We start from the raw sequence: 13,262 nt of genomic DNA, 5'->3' as shown, positions 1-13,262 counted from the left end.
AAAAGGTTAGCCTATCTTTTTGCCCTGGCTCGCCTATCTGGCCCGATATCTTGAAATCTTTGCGCCACATGGAGCCATTAGGGGGTGCTGGGGCCCTATTCTTTGCTGAAGTGTTGAAACTTGCAGGGGGGTTCATGTTTGTATTCATGCGGTCATGCATTGCATTCTCTTTTTCTTGTAATGACAGTCTTAGCGCCTCTACCTCTTTCTGGAGGTTTTCCTGTTCGTCGGTTTGACTTACGATTTCACATTCACTTAGGTCTGTTGCCACTTGGATTTTATCTATTATGTCCTGAACATTGAGGAGATCTGACATGCCCTCATCCTCTAGGTCGGCCAGTTCTTCCTGTTCAAGATACTTTATGACATGTGAAATTAACTGACTGCGAGTTTTACCAGTCACAGGTTCTTTTCCTGGCCCTGAAATCTGAAGTGCGTTGCATACTTTAATCAGCTGTTCTACAGTCAGTTTGTACAATGTTCCTTTAATCTCCAGTTGTAGCTTCTCCAATTCAGACTCCATCTTATCAGAGGAGTGGGCATAAGCAGTAAAATAAGGGTTTTTCTGACTTAATTGGCTTTTTGCTGCTCCCTAGTGGTCACTTTTGCTCACTTCAGGATACACGTTGCCAATGTTGGTCTGAAGAACACCTCGACCGCCTTGCCGGGCTCCTTTCTCTGATGCCTGGGTTGTTTGAAGGGATGATGCCGAGAGGGTTCCACTTACAGCTCAGGGATGATCCTCAAGCCAATCATCCCAGCGGTGCCTCCAAATGTTATGCCCTTTAAACAGGGGAATAGTGACGGGAGAAGGATGAAGAAACATGCAGCTCTCGCCTTCACTCGTCTGTATTAAGTCACACTTGGAACAATGCAAATAAAACATTTTTCCATACGGTATATGAACATAACAGCAACTAACGTAAATACAGACTAGACAAGTTGGACTCTATGGCGGAACCATGAGGTCTCTGGTAGCTAGCTAATACATTGACGGAGTTAGCCTTAAACTTTCAATCAATAATATCAACAAAACACGTATCCCACTTTCATACAAAACAACGGCAACATGAGGAAAAACATCGCCAACATGTGCTCATAAATTTATAGTGCACTGTGGACTGCAATTACCTTTAAACAGGGGAATAGTGACGGGAGAAGGATGAAGAAACATGCAGCTCTCACCTTCACTCGTCTGTATTAAGTGAGGGAGAGGAGCGCGATCCCCCTACTGGAGCCCCCGAGACATTACCAACAGATCGATGAACAATTAACCCTATTACATACAACTTGTCACATTAGGGTCCTATTTAAACAATCCATGGTGCATGGTCTACAGCGCATGGTGCAATGCATTCAGGACGAGTCCAAATCCAAACTGCTAGTTAAACGCAAAGTAAGGCACAAGGTGCAAAGGGGTTGTACTAAGTCCCTTAATTAATCATAGGTGTGTTTTGGGGCGTAACATGAACTCGCCCAATCAGAGTGTCATCTCCCATTCCCTTTAAGAGCCAGGTGCGCTCGCACCTTGGCGTGTTGCTATTTAAATGGGGGATTCAGCAATTTGGAGAAACAAACGGTTTCCTGATGAGGAAACGGATCTGCTCGTGTGCAATGGTGATGTGTGTGTGTGTGTGTGTGTGTGTCAGGTGAAGGTCAGATGACTTTGCAGTTTATTTTAATGACTTTTTGCTGGACTGTGCTTTTTACATATCTACTGTGTTGTTTTTCTTGGTTGTAGGTTGTGTATTTAGCAATTGGCAATGTGTGATGATGGTTAACGGGACATGATGCACGCTGTGCATTTGATGCATATACATGCAAATTTTCATAGGAGATGATCCTATTTTTCTATTATTTTGCATGGTAACCTTGTGTGTGTGTGTGTGTGTGTGAGAGAGAGAGAGGGAGAGAGAGAGAGAGAGAGAGAGAGAGATCTTACTATCTGAATAATGTGTCCTTTAAATAGCAGGAAAACACTGCTCCAGACTTTAGACCAGGTTTTTGTTGGTCAATGGCACAATCGCTCTCCGTTGCCTCAAGACAGCAATGTGCCAACGCGTCTGACCACACCTCATTTAAGACCAACACACCCATGGGCGCAAAGATGGGCGCAAGTACATTTATTTATATCTATTTAAACAAGGTGGGCGCTGGGCGTGAAAAGGAGATCACTAGAAGCTAACTGGCTATCAAAAGACAGCTGATTCTATGCTATTTGGTTAGCAACTTAGTAGCTAAGTTGACTCTGATGCTATGATATGTGGTTAGCGAGCTATGTCAATGGCAAGTTGAAAAACAATCGTTTTCATAGGAAATTATATGTTTTTTGCCTTCTGCGTGAAACTAGCCACAATAAGGAAACTCACTTCCGGTAGAATTTCTTAGCTTTCAAAATAAAAGTCTTGATGTTTTAATGAAATGGTGTTTCTCTTGTTGATAATAAATACAAACATGTTAATCACAGAACCCCCTCCAAGAAAATGTGATAGTGACAATGCAGATGCGGTTGATGTTGATGTTAAGTGCATTAAGTCACACTGAAAGAGGAAAAAAAGTACACATTCAGCTGGTGTGGCTGGGAAAACTACATTTTGTACCTTCTTGAAATGGGCGTGAGATTGAATCTACAGGAGAGGAATAAGAAAATGTATAGAAGAGACCTATCGTCATTGTAAGTGTGGGGGCTGTATATTCTTACTACTTGTATCAAGAGCTCTATCAGTGAATTAAGTATACAATTAGACCACTTCAATCACAATTTGGTTTTTGGTGGTTGGGTTATTCTTTAGTTATTTAGGATTAGCCCAATTGTAAACCAAGAGTTTTTAAACTTAAGAAATGTTTGTTTGTTTTTTTGCTCTACATTGTCATTTCAAAATTTGTTTGACATTTTCAATTCCAAGTTCTATGCAAAGTACTCTGTTATATCAAAGTGACAAGGAAATTATATTTTTAATAAAACTCTGCATGCTTTCTGCATGCTGCATCGTTTTTATTTGTTATGCCACCTCAGCATTAATTGAAATTGGGATTTCTGCAGTCAGAAACAGCCTACGTCGTCCTCCTAAACATTTTGCTACATTATTAATTATTAGTTACAGAGATTTCACGATTCACGACTGTTTTTAGTGCCAGCCTCTATGGGCTTTTATTTTGAAAAGGAAATGCGCATCGGCGACAAAAAAGCTTTTGGCAAGGTTCGCGGACCTGCAAAGTTCCACTGTCCGACCCATTTCGGCCACCATATTCTCAGGAGGTGTTTCTCACGGATGTTTTAAACGGTGTTTCTTGTACTGACGTAGCCGGTGGGGGGCGTGTCTTGTACGGTCTTATAGCGAGTCTGCAGGTGCAGGTAGACACACTTGGAGGTTTTGTCAGCAGACTACAGACATGTCAAAAAGAGAAACAAGGAAGCTTACTTGTTTTGGATTTACCAAAAAATTGAAGCCAATCGACTCTGAAGAGCAACCAGAGCCAGAAGCTTCTACCGCAAATGTCAGCTTGACCGACTCTGATGCTTCACCTGCTGGGACGCCCGGGGTGACACCGCCCTGTTTTAAGGTAACGGGCTATTCCCAATTACAGTAACTGTATTATTCACTGTTAGCACTGTATTGTATGTGATGGGTGCTGGTGAGGACCGGATCCCTTCTAGGCAGCCTGGCCTATTTTTGTTGGTAGGCTATTTACAATGCTCATGCATGTGTGTGTTGTTATAGGCTGGTTTGTTGATGCGTGTCCCTCGCATCTGATGTCTTGATTGTACCGATAAATTATTGTGCTCATCTGTATGTGATGGGTAACTTTAACCTTTGTTGATGAGGACTGGATCCCTTGTAGGCAGCCTGGGGCCTATACTACGAAGCAAGTTCAACAAAGTCAGGGTATCTTTGATTTAGCCGGTGTTACAGTTTAACTGGTTTCCAGATTAACTGGTTTCCAGATTAACTGGTGACCGTAGCTTGAATGTGTCGGTGGTTACTCGGAGCGACGGCAGATGTTGCAACCAGGAAGAGATGTAGCTGACCTCGTGAATGCCTTCATAAATTCTGTGCCATTTCTAACTGTCATTTCAATAAATATTCATCTGATTGTGATGTTGATCTGTAAATTCGTTAATGCAGCTGAGCTCGTGACATTCGTCAACCGCATTTTGAACGTTTCCCCCAAGAAAGAAGAAAATAAAAATATAGACTCCACACGGGATTCGATCCCATGGACAAAATACTACAGAAGCTTGGCACAGGTTACCTGTTGTTATTCACCTGCACTACACAGGACAGATGACCTCTGCCCAAATTTAAATTTACATAGAGTTACACCGACACATCCACACTCAACACCACAAACGTTTCCTTGTGTGAACAATACAGACAGGTTAACCTGTGACCACGCTATAGCGCTGCAGAGCTTTTCCAACAAACACGCGCTCACATTCATTTTAGAGTACTGTGATTTCGTTCTGTAGTTATCAGTGCACGGTGTAAGGTTTTTAAGGTTAATGACAAAATAAAACGTTTATCGGGCTATATTAAATTTGTCACGAAAATAACTGAACGACAGCATTTTCATGTGGCTTGAGACTTCAGCTGTTAAGAGTTATACCAGCGTGCGACTAGATGTAGATTGCATGGAAATTAATTTACAAGAAACCTGACAGTTTCAAGTGAGTAGCAGAGAGTTTACACTGCGACTGAGATTCCACTCGGTTTCAAGCAACTACAGTGATGTGACTTTCAAATGTCTAAACCACCTTCGTGAGACTGAAAACCCAGGGTTAAACCTGAGGTTACCTCGCTAACCCCAAATCCTGCTTCGTAGTACAGGCCCCTGGCGTGCTCTGTGTTTGATTTCATGCTCGTACATGAGTGTGTTTATAGGCTGTTTTGCTATTTGACCTATCCGTGTCTTATTTGTGCCGATAAACTACAGAATATAGTACATCACTCTGCAGAGTATCTTGTGCCCTGCTTTAGTTGGCCGTATTGTATCATACTGTGATGTTTGGTTTTGAAACCCGTGTGGAGGTTTGATGTGCTCATTAACTAATTATAATGTTTCTTTGCAACAAGAGTCACAGTCAGTCTTCTCTTTGAGGCACGCGCATCCATCCATCTAGTGGACACACAGTAGAACTACATCACATGATCTGTGATTTCTGTGCCTCAGACCTCAGAGGGGTATTGCACAAAACTAGGATAAAGACATCCAGGATAAATGAGCAGGCGCGGCTTGACTAAGCCTTGTCGGCGCTATCTTGGATTAATTGGTTGCACGTTTGCCGAGCCAGGATGAAGAGACGCGGCTTAGTCAAGCCAGGTGTGGATGTTTGGGATAAGTGCGTGTTCACGGCATTCTTAATAAGACCACGAAATTGATCACAGAATCACAGATTGAAGAATGGATCACGGACGCGCAACTTCATTTACATTTGCTGAACAAGAGCTGCTTCTTCAGCAATTTGAGGAAATGAAAGGCACAATACGCAAAAAAGGAAACACCAGTGCCGCAAAAAAGGAGAGGGAAAAAGCCTGGCAGACAATAGCCGACCGGCTTAATGCGTAAGTAGCCCAAACATGTAGAATTAATAAAGTGTACTCCACAGGAACTGTCAGAATTAGCCTACAGTTAAAGGATGCGGAGCTGATGACTTTAAGTCCACTAATCAATAGGTGTTTTTGTGTTTTGTTTTGCTTTAATGTGGCCCATAGAAGTGCATGTTACTCAGGTTATGTAAAGTATAAATAAGTTCAAAGAAATGATCTACTCTCTGTCATCTATTGAATCTATTTATCCCATGTTGTGTTCTGTTTCATCCATCATCCTTCATAAAGAACAAACTTGTCTGGCCAGAAAAGGACCTGGCAACAGGTGAAAACCAAATATAAAAACATTCTGCAGTCTGGTGAGTTACTTTATTGTAGCCTAAATAGCAATTATCAAATGAAGTGATAGATTTGTTGTCTGCTGACAATGAATTTCTTTACGATTTTAGCGGTCAAGAAAAAAGCACACTGCGCTGGCACAGGGGGCGGCCCACCCACCCAGGACCTGACCCCAGCAGAGGAGCTGCTATCCCATACCCAGTCTGAAGTGCCAGTATGCAAGATTGTTATATGTTTATTATAGGTAGCAATAACCAAAACCAAAAACAGATGCAACATTTTTGGTTTCTCTGGATGTATGAATACTACACAAGACAAAATACCATCATGATGTATAGATGGCAGTTACCTTGTAGTCCTTTTTTCTCCTCTTTCATCATCATGTAGGATTTCTTTTAGATATCTGTATTGTACCTATTATCTTTTTGAACCTTTCAGTGTTGGTGTTGTATTAATAAGGAAAGCATTCCAAATAAACCGTCTGGCTTCTTACTTCCATTTCTCAAATATTGTCTTTTTATATGTGCTTTTGGTCTTTATATATAAACTGTGCTAATAAATAAAACTAAAAGTCAACCAGCAAATGAAATGACTACAGTTATAATATTTGGATGATGTAACATGTGTAGAAAAACCATGGACATTCTGTAAAACACACTCATTTCTCACAGTACTGACAGCAGAGCCACTACAGGATTAACCTGATCCTGGTTGTTAGCCTGGTCTGGAGCAGGCTAGCTGCAGAGACTAAATCACCATGGTTACTTGTCCGGGATAAACTTGGCCTGCTTTCGTGCAACCGACTTGAGGCTAAGTTTATCCAGGATAACCAATATTTCCAGGCTTAATCCCTTATCCTGGTTTTGTGCAATACCCCTCTGGGCCCAGTATTTCAAAACTTGTAATCTGGATCAGAATAATCCGGATAATGAAATCCTCCTTTTCTCAGTCATGGATCACGGTGATCCTGCTGACTTTATCTGAGTATTTCAAAACACAGGCAGGGTGGATCACTGTGATCCCTACCTGGCCGGATACGGATTTCCCAATCTCAAGTCTCCGCCTCCGGGATCTGAAACATGGCGGACTACTTCATGAAAGGAGTAGCACAGAGCCGACTTTCACGTCAAAAGTGTAAGTTAACCGTCGTCTATTGTGTAGCGGTTTTAATACCATACGAACGGCAACCAACACATCATGCAAGCCAACTATTTGAATTGTCACCTTATTAAAAGCAGGCCGTGGCGATCTCTAATTGAGACGCGGCCGTGCTAACGGGAGCTAACGCGGCTCCATTGACTTGTGTGTTAAGCAGCTAGCGGGCTATCATTAGCGGCTATCATTAGCGTCACGTCATTTGCAACACGGCAGATTTACAGTATAAGCAGGCTGCATTGTGTACAGACCTGCTCAGTGCTTAGAAAACACAACGCAACACAGTTTGAGTATTAACTACAAGGTTTGTTCAGAAGGTTCAGAATGCTACAGTAGCCTAATGCTGGTGATGATATCATGTTTTTGTGAAGGCTACATAAACACAATTTGGGATTGTGGATTAAGATACTCATACACCTTCTACTTTCAGAGTCCACTCACAGCCATGGACCACTCAGCTGACTATGTGCTGCTCACACCTGTGGAGACCGGTGAGCCATCAACACCATCAAGTGCCAGCATTGCTCCACCCGGTCCACCATTGGTGAGAGCTTGGTTTTTTTGCATTTCACTACACTGTTTTTAAACCTTGGTTTTAGCTTTGCAAGTGACCAATAAACTTATCTATCTACCACATCAGGCACGGGGGCCAGAGCCAGAGCCAGAGCCAGCGCCAGAGCGACGGCGACGGAAGAGGCATGCCGGTGATGAGGAAGCCTATGAGAGGCTCCTCAAAATGGAGACAGAAAGGGCAATCAAACAGACTGAACTGGACAAAGAGCAAATTAAGCTGACGCTGCTTCAGCAAAAAGAGACAGAATTGAAAATCAAGCTGTTAGAGAAACAGCTTGACATTTGAAATAGCATGGTCCTGTTTTAGTTAGTGGTCACATTATTTGACATGTCTTTGTTGGAATAAAACTTTGTTTGGACCCTGCATCCCTTTGTCTTTCTCTGTTTTGGTACATGCAAGTTACAATGTTTGGTGAACTAGAATTTGAGAAATAATTGTAATTTTATTTACAGCAGTTTTACAGTGTGGTCAAAATTTTTACTATGCTTTACATTTTTTGATATTACTTAAATTACTTGTTAGAAGTACAACACTAACACTTAAGTGTAACGAACATCTTGAGTAACAATATCTAGGAGAAGTATGAGCTGAGAGTTTGTCAGTCCAAGTCAAATCCACCTCTGAGGTGGGATTCAAATGATCCTGAAATTTTGGTATCAAGTTGATCCAGATATCTGACTTAACTTTTGAAATACCCAAATCAGCCTTTTATCTGGATTCAAGGGAGGATTGGATTACCAGAGCTGAAACCCTGATCTTCAGGATCAGGATTCTCCTGATCTGTGTTGAAATACCCAGTTTTCAGATCAGATCTAGATTTAATCCAATCCGACCAGGATAATCCTGTCAGATCACGTTTGAAATACTGGGCCCAGAGGGTGTTTTGTGACACTGTATGTTGTCTTGAAACGCCAGGACGCCATTTATTGAAACACTGAGGAAAACACTAGTAAGAGCAGCTCCTGACCACAGCTAGGCCTGCTGCCTGTTCAGAAGTGAAACACCGATTGTGTCTCATAAGGAGAAGCTTCTCTAACCTGTTGTCAGACAAGTCTGTTCCTTCTGGAGGTGAGCAGCAAACTTCCCAAACTGAACAGCCGCTCCACAGGCGCTAGATGGGGGCGGGGTAAATGTTTTTATGTTTGAGAACTGGTTGAGGGTCTCAATCCCAAATCCTCCTGACCTCAAATAATCCATCACTAGTAGCTGTCCACCACCGTGTCCTGCTCTGAAATCCAGCTGCTGTTGTTTAGTCGGAGTGCGTTTGTCGTTGGCAGTGGAGCCTCCTTGTCGGGTTGTTTTTCCCCGAGTTTCTCATCGCTGTGTTGTCGTATTAGATGCTATGACAAGTTGGATGTTGTGTTTTTAGCTGTGGAAAGCGGTTTGCTGCCACACAAAGTTTAGAAACGGACGATAATGTGCTTTGCATCCTTGACTGAGATAAATTCAAAGTAATGGGAAAACTTCCAGCTGCTGAAGGTCTGTGTCTCTCCCTCACACTTGCTGTTTTAGCTAGTAGCCGACATAAACCGGCTCGCGCATGACCTTAAGATACATATGAGGAGAAAAAGGGGAGGAAAAAAAACCCTTTGAAAAGGTTGACGGGGGTTCAGGCTTAAGTAACGCAGTAACGGAGCGTTACTGGGATTAGTAACTATAATGTAATTACTGAATTTGAAATTGTAATCCCTTACGCTACTCGTTACCGAAAAAAGTAATCACATTACTGCCCAACACTGCCTATAATGGTGGCAGCAGAGTCGCCACCACTTTTTGGGTTTCAAAACACTTTCTTCTAACAGTGCAGAAGATTTGAGAAAAATAAGCTTTTTATGGAAAATTAATGGGATTTAACTCAGGAAACATGCGACCAAAACCTTACATGTTGCATTCATATTTTTGTTCAGAATAGTTTAAAGGTCCATATTCTCCACTGTCCAGAGTTTTATTTTGTAGTTAGCTGTGGTGTGTGTGTGGTGTCATGAACCAAAAACACAATCCCTTTCTCCACGTTCATTTTCCAGCATCTCTCTGAGCCTTAACAGGAACAGTCTGTTTCTGTCGCCGTGTCTTTAAGGCTCATTAATATTAACGACCCCTCTGTTCCGATCGGCTAACCGTTTCCAGAGTGAAACATGAGACGCCGCGGCCCGGCGGCTACAGGTAGGGAAAACTCTCCGGTAATAAACAATGACTATAATTTCTTACAAAAATGATAATGAGCGAACCTTTGTGACATCACAAAGTTACGGAAGTCCAAACAGCTCGTTTAGAGGCTCGCTTTTCTAATGTGGATTGTGTGGATTTAGTTTTGATACTTTCACCATGTTTAGATACACATCCAACTCCTTTAATAATAATAATAATTACAATAAACTTTATTTATATAGCACCTTTCAAAACATTACAAAAAGGTTACAAAGTGCTTTACAATAAAAACAGAACACTTTAAGAAGCACAGAGAGATTAGAGTGAACTAAAAGCCATAAAAAATAGACACATTATAAACACAAAGGGAGTAAACACACAAAATTAAAAAATTAAAATAATAAACATGAAATTAAAAACAAATAAAAATCAAGAAAAATAAGGAGGCAGCTCAGGTAAAATCAGGAAATGCTTTCTGATAAAAGTACGTTTTAAGAAGAGACTTGAAAGAAGACGCTGACTCAGCCTTATTTCCTCGGGCAGGTCGGTCCAGAGCCTCGGGGCCCTGATGGCCCCTCTGTCCCCTTTAGTTTTCAGCCTGGACACTGGAAGGGACAGAAGACCTCTGCCCGAGGATCTCAAACTACGCAAAGGTTCATAAGGGATTAAAAGGTCTAAAATATAATCTGGAGCCAGGTCATGAAGAGCCTTAAAGGTAATCAATAAGATCTTAAAGTCAATCCTAAAACAAACAGGGAGCCAATGTAAAGAGGCTAAAACAGGTGTGATGTGATCGTGCCTCTTAGTTCTGGTTAGAAGCCTGGCAGCTGAGTTCTGTACAGTCTGTAGACGTTTCATAGTGTTTTGATTAAGACAGGAGAAAAGGCTGTTACAGTAATCAAGGCGCGAGGAGATAAAAGCATATACAACAGTTTCTGCATCTCTAAATATTTAAACTATATCTTATATTTGCAATATTTCTGAGGTGATAAAAACATGATTGGACAAGCTTTGTGATGTGTTGCTCAAAGCATAAATTGCTATCAAACAGGACACCAAGATTTCTTGCAACAGGCTTGATATGTTGTGACAGGTAACCAGACAATGGCAGTATTTGTTTTGTGCTGGGGTCGAATAACAATGATTTCTGTTTTATTGGAATTGAGCTGAAGAAAATGTATCGACATCTAGTTTTTTATATCACTCAGGCAATCCTGTAGAGAACTCAGCATACTGAGGTCAGTGGGCTTAACAGGGAGGTACAACTCTGTGTCATCCGCATAACAGTGAAAAGAAATACCATGTCTACGGATGACATCACCCAAGGGGAGCATATATAGGGAGAACAAAATTGGTCCTAGCATTGACCCTTGAGGCACACCATACTTGATTTAAAAATGACGACAAGAAGTTGTTAACAGAGACACAAAACTTCCTATTAGACAAATAAGATGATAACCAGTCTAATGCAGTACCAGATAAGCCCACCCAGTGCCTCCGTCTATCTAGAAGAATACCATGATCAGTTGTGTCGAAAGCTGCACTTAATTCAAGCAGCACAAGAATTGAACACATGCCTGCGTCAGCATTCATTAAAAGGTCGTTAGTGACTTTTAGAAGGGCTGTCTCAGTGCTGTGATACTGACGGAAACCTGACTGAAACTTTTCAAAGATACTATTATTTTCCACAGCGGCAAGAAGCTGCTTTGAAACAATTTTTTCAAGAATCTTAGAAATAAAAGGTAGTTTAGAAATCAAGCGATAATTATCAAGGAGAGTAGGATCAAGCCCGGGTTTTTTCAGGACTGGTTGGACACAAGCAGTTTTAAAATAATCTGGGACACAACCGGTAGACAGAGAGCTGTTCAAAAGAGAGAGCAAATGGGGCCCAATACATTCCATTACTTCAAATAAAAACTTAGTTTTTTGTCAAGAGGGCTGGAGGATACTCTCATATGAGACATGATTTCTAGAAGTTCAGGCAGAGTAATAGGGGAAAAATAGCTCAAAGTATCCCAGAGTGGGTGGTCAACATCTAAAAAGGCAGGATTGGGGGTAATACTAAGTCTTATTGACTCTACCTTTCCAGCAAAGTGCAATAAAAACTTTTCACAATCAGCATCACAATCTGCAGAGGCACAAGGAGAGGCTGGGTTTACTAACTGATCAACGGTCTTAAATAGAAATCTGGGGTTGTGCTTTTGGGCAGAAATAAGTTCAGAAAAATAGCATGTTCTTGCATCTTTCACCATCCTATTATAAAGAAGTAGTAACTCCTTCATAGCCACAAAGTGGACCTGGAGATCTGATTTCTTCCAGCTACGTTCTGCTTTTCTGCATTTCCTTTTACAGCTACGAATACTGTCATTATTTAACCAGGGCTGTTTTCTAGTCTTTGAGTTAGATCTAGTCTTCAAAGGAGCTATGAGATCTAAGGTTGAGGAACACAGAGAATTAAAAGAATTAACCAAATCATTGGTGTAGGAGAAGTCAGGAAACACATTGCCATGAGAATTAAACAGTGTGCAGAATTTAGAGGCACTATGCTCATTAAAGATGCGAGTGTAGTTAGAGCGGGATAAAACTGTACTAGCAGCCTGTAATTCACTGTTAAAAACAATGCATTGGTGATCAGATACAAACATGTCCATGATCTCCACAGATGGTATTCTCAGACCCAGACTAAAAACAAGGTCTAGAGTGTGGCCACGGTTATGAGTTTGGCCAGACACATGTTGTTGAAAGTTCAAAGATCTAGTGATATTTAAAAAATCAGTAGCAAGGACATTAGAAGACTCGTCAACGTGAATATTAAAATCACCACAAAGAACAACTCTATCATAATTTTATCATCAAATAAATGTATCATCACAGAGGCAGTGGGAGTCCTGCTTTACACCATGTGACCTTTAACTAGAACACTCACTGAGAGACGGAGGACACAATGAGGACGCTCTCCAATGACTTCAGCTTTTTATCACATATTTTTTCAGCACCACCCTTTTCTTTGTGTTTTTTTGCTCTCCATGTTGCTTTGGCCCAATCCCAAACCAGCCCCGACCCACCACCACTCCACCACCAAGTCACTCCAAATCAAGTTACACTGGCAGCTGTGGAGGGCCTTCTGATGAAGGGGGAGGGTAGAAATCGGGTAGAAATACAAACTGTAGGACGCCTTCGCTAATCTACCGGAAGAATTGGAAGCAGTCGTCACCACAGCAACCGATAGATGTTTTGCCGTGTCAAATTTTACTAGAGGCAAGGATTACAGGTTGAAACTGTCCTGTAAACCCATAACATCCAAAACCATGAGAATGACATGTTTAGTAAATTGGACTTTTTTTATGTATGCATGCAAACCCTTTTCTGTATGCTGACGGTCTGACTGCAGCTCACAATCTGACTTCCGGCCGCTTACTTCTTCAGGTGTTATGAGGCTCAGGAACAAAATAGTTGCATTAGCGCCCTCTGTGGTGACTGTTGATATAACTCTGTCT

General features: G+C 41.5%; 2 protein-coding genes across 7 annotated transcripts in view; both read left to right on the top strand.

The window, feature by feature from the left end:
• The window catches only part of LOC139641168 (NACHT, LRR and PYD domains-containing protein 12-like), an 83,096-nt gene that overhangs the window by 8,177 nt on the left and 61,657 nt on the right, over nucleotides 1–13,262 (top strand). For 5 of the 6 annotated variants that reach the window (XM_071515438.1, XM_071515437.1, XM_071515435.1 and 2 more), the window contains exon 1: nucleotides 3,377–3,564. The exons of the other annotated variant lie outside the window; for it this stretch is intronic. The gene's annotated coding sequence lies outside the window, so the exon portion shown is untranslated. Of the gene's footprint in view, nucleotides 1–3,376; nucleotides 3,565–13,262 lie in introns of those variants that run through there. 6 annotated transcript variants of the gene reach the window in all.
• Nucleotides 1–13,262, top strand: part of LOC139641172 (protein NLRC3-like) — a 107,347-nt gene that overhangs the window by 70,843 nt on the left and 23,242 nt on the right. The gene's annotated exons all lie outside the window — the stretch shown is intronic.

The sequence above is a fragment of the Centroberyx affinis genome, unplaced genomic scaffold (assembly GCF_046629955.1).
Source record: "Centroberyx affinis isolate AG114_WGS23_722 - 3 ecotype Tasmania unplaced genomic scaffold, CSIRO-AGI_Caff_v1 ptg000351l_1, whole genome shotgun sequence".
In the NCBI taxonomy this organism is placed as follows: domain Eukaryota; kingdom Metazoa; phylum Chordata; class Actinopteri; order Beryciformes; family Berycidae; genus Centroberyx; species Centroberyx affinis.
The sequence above is the reverse complement of the archived record's forward strand: the minus strand, read 5'-3'. Positions and strand labels throughout refer to the sequence as shown.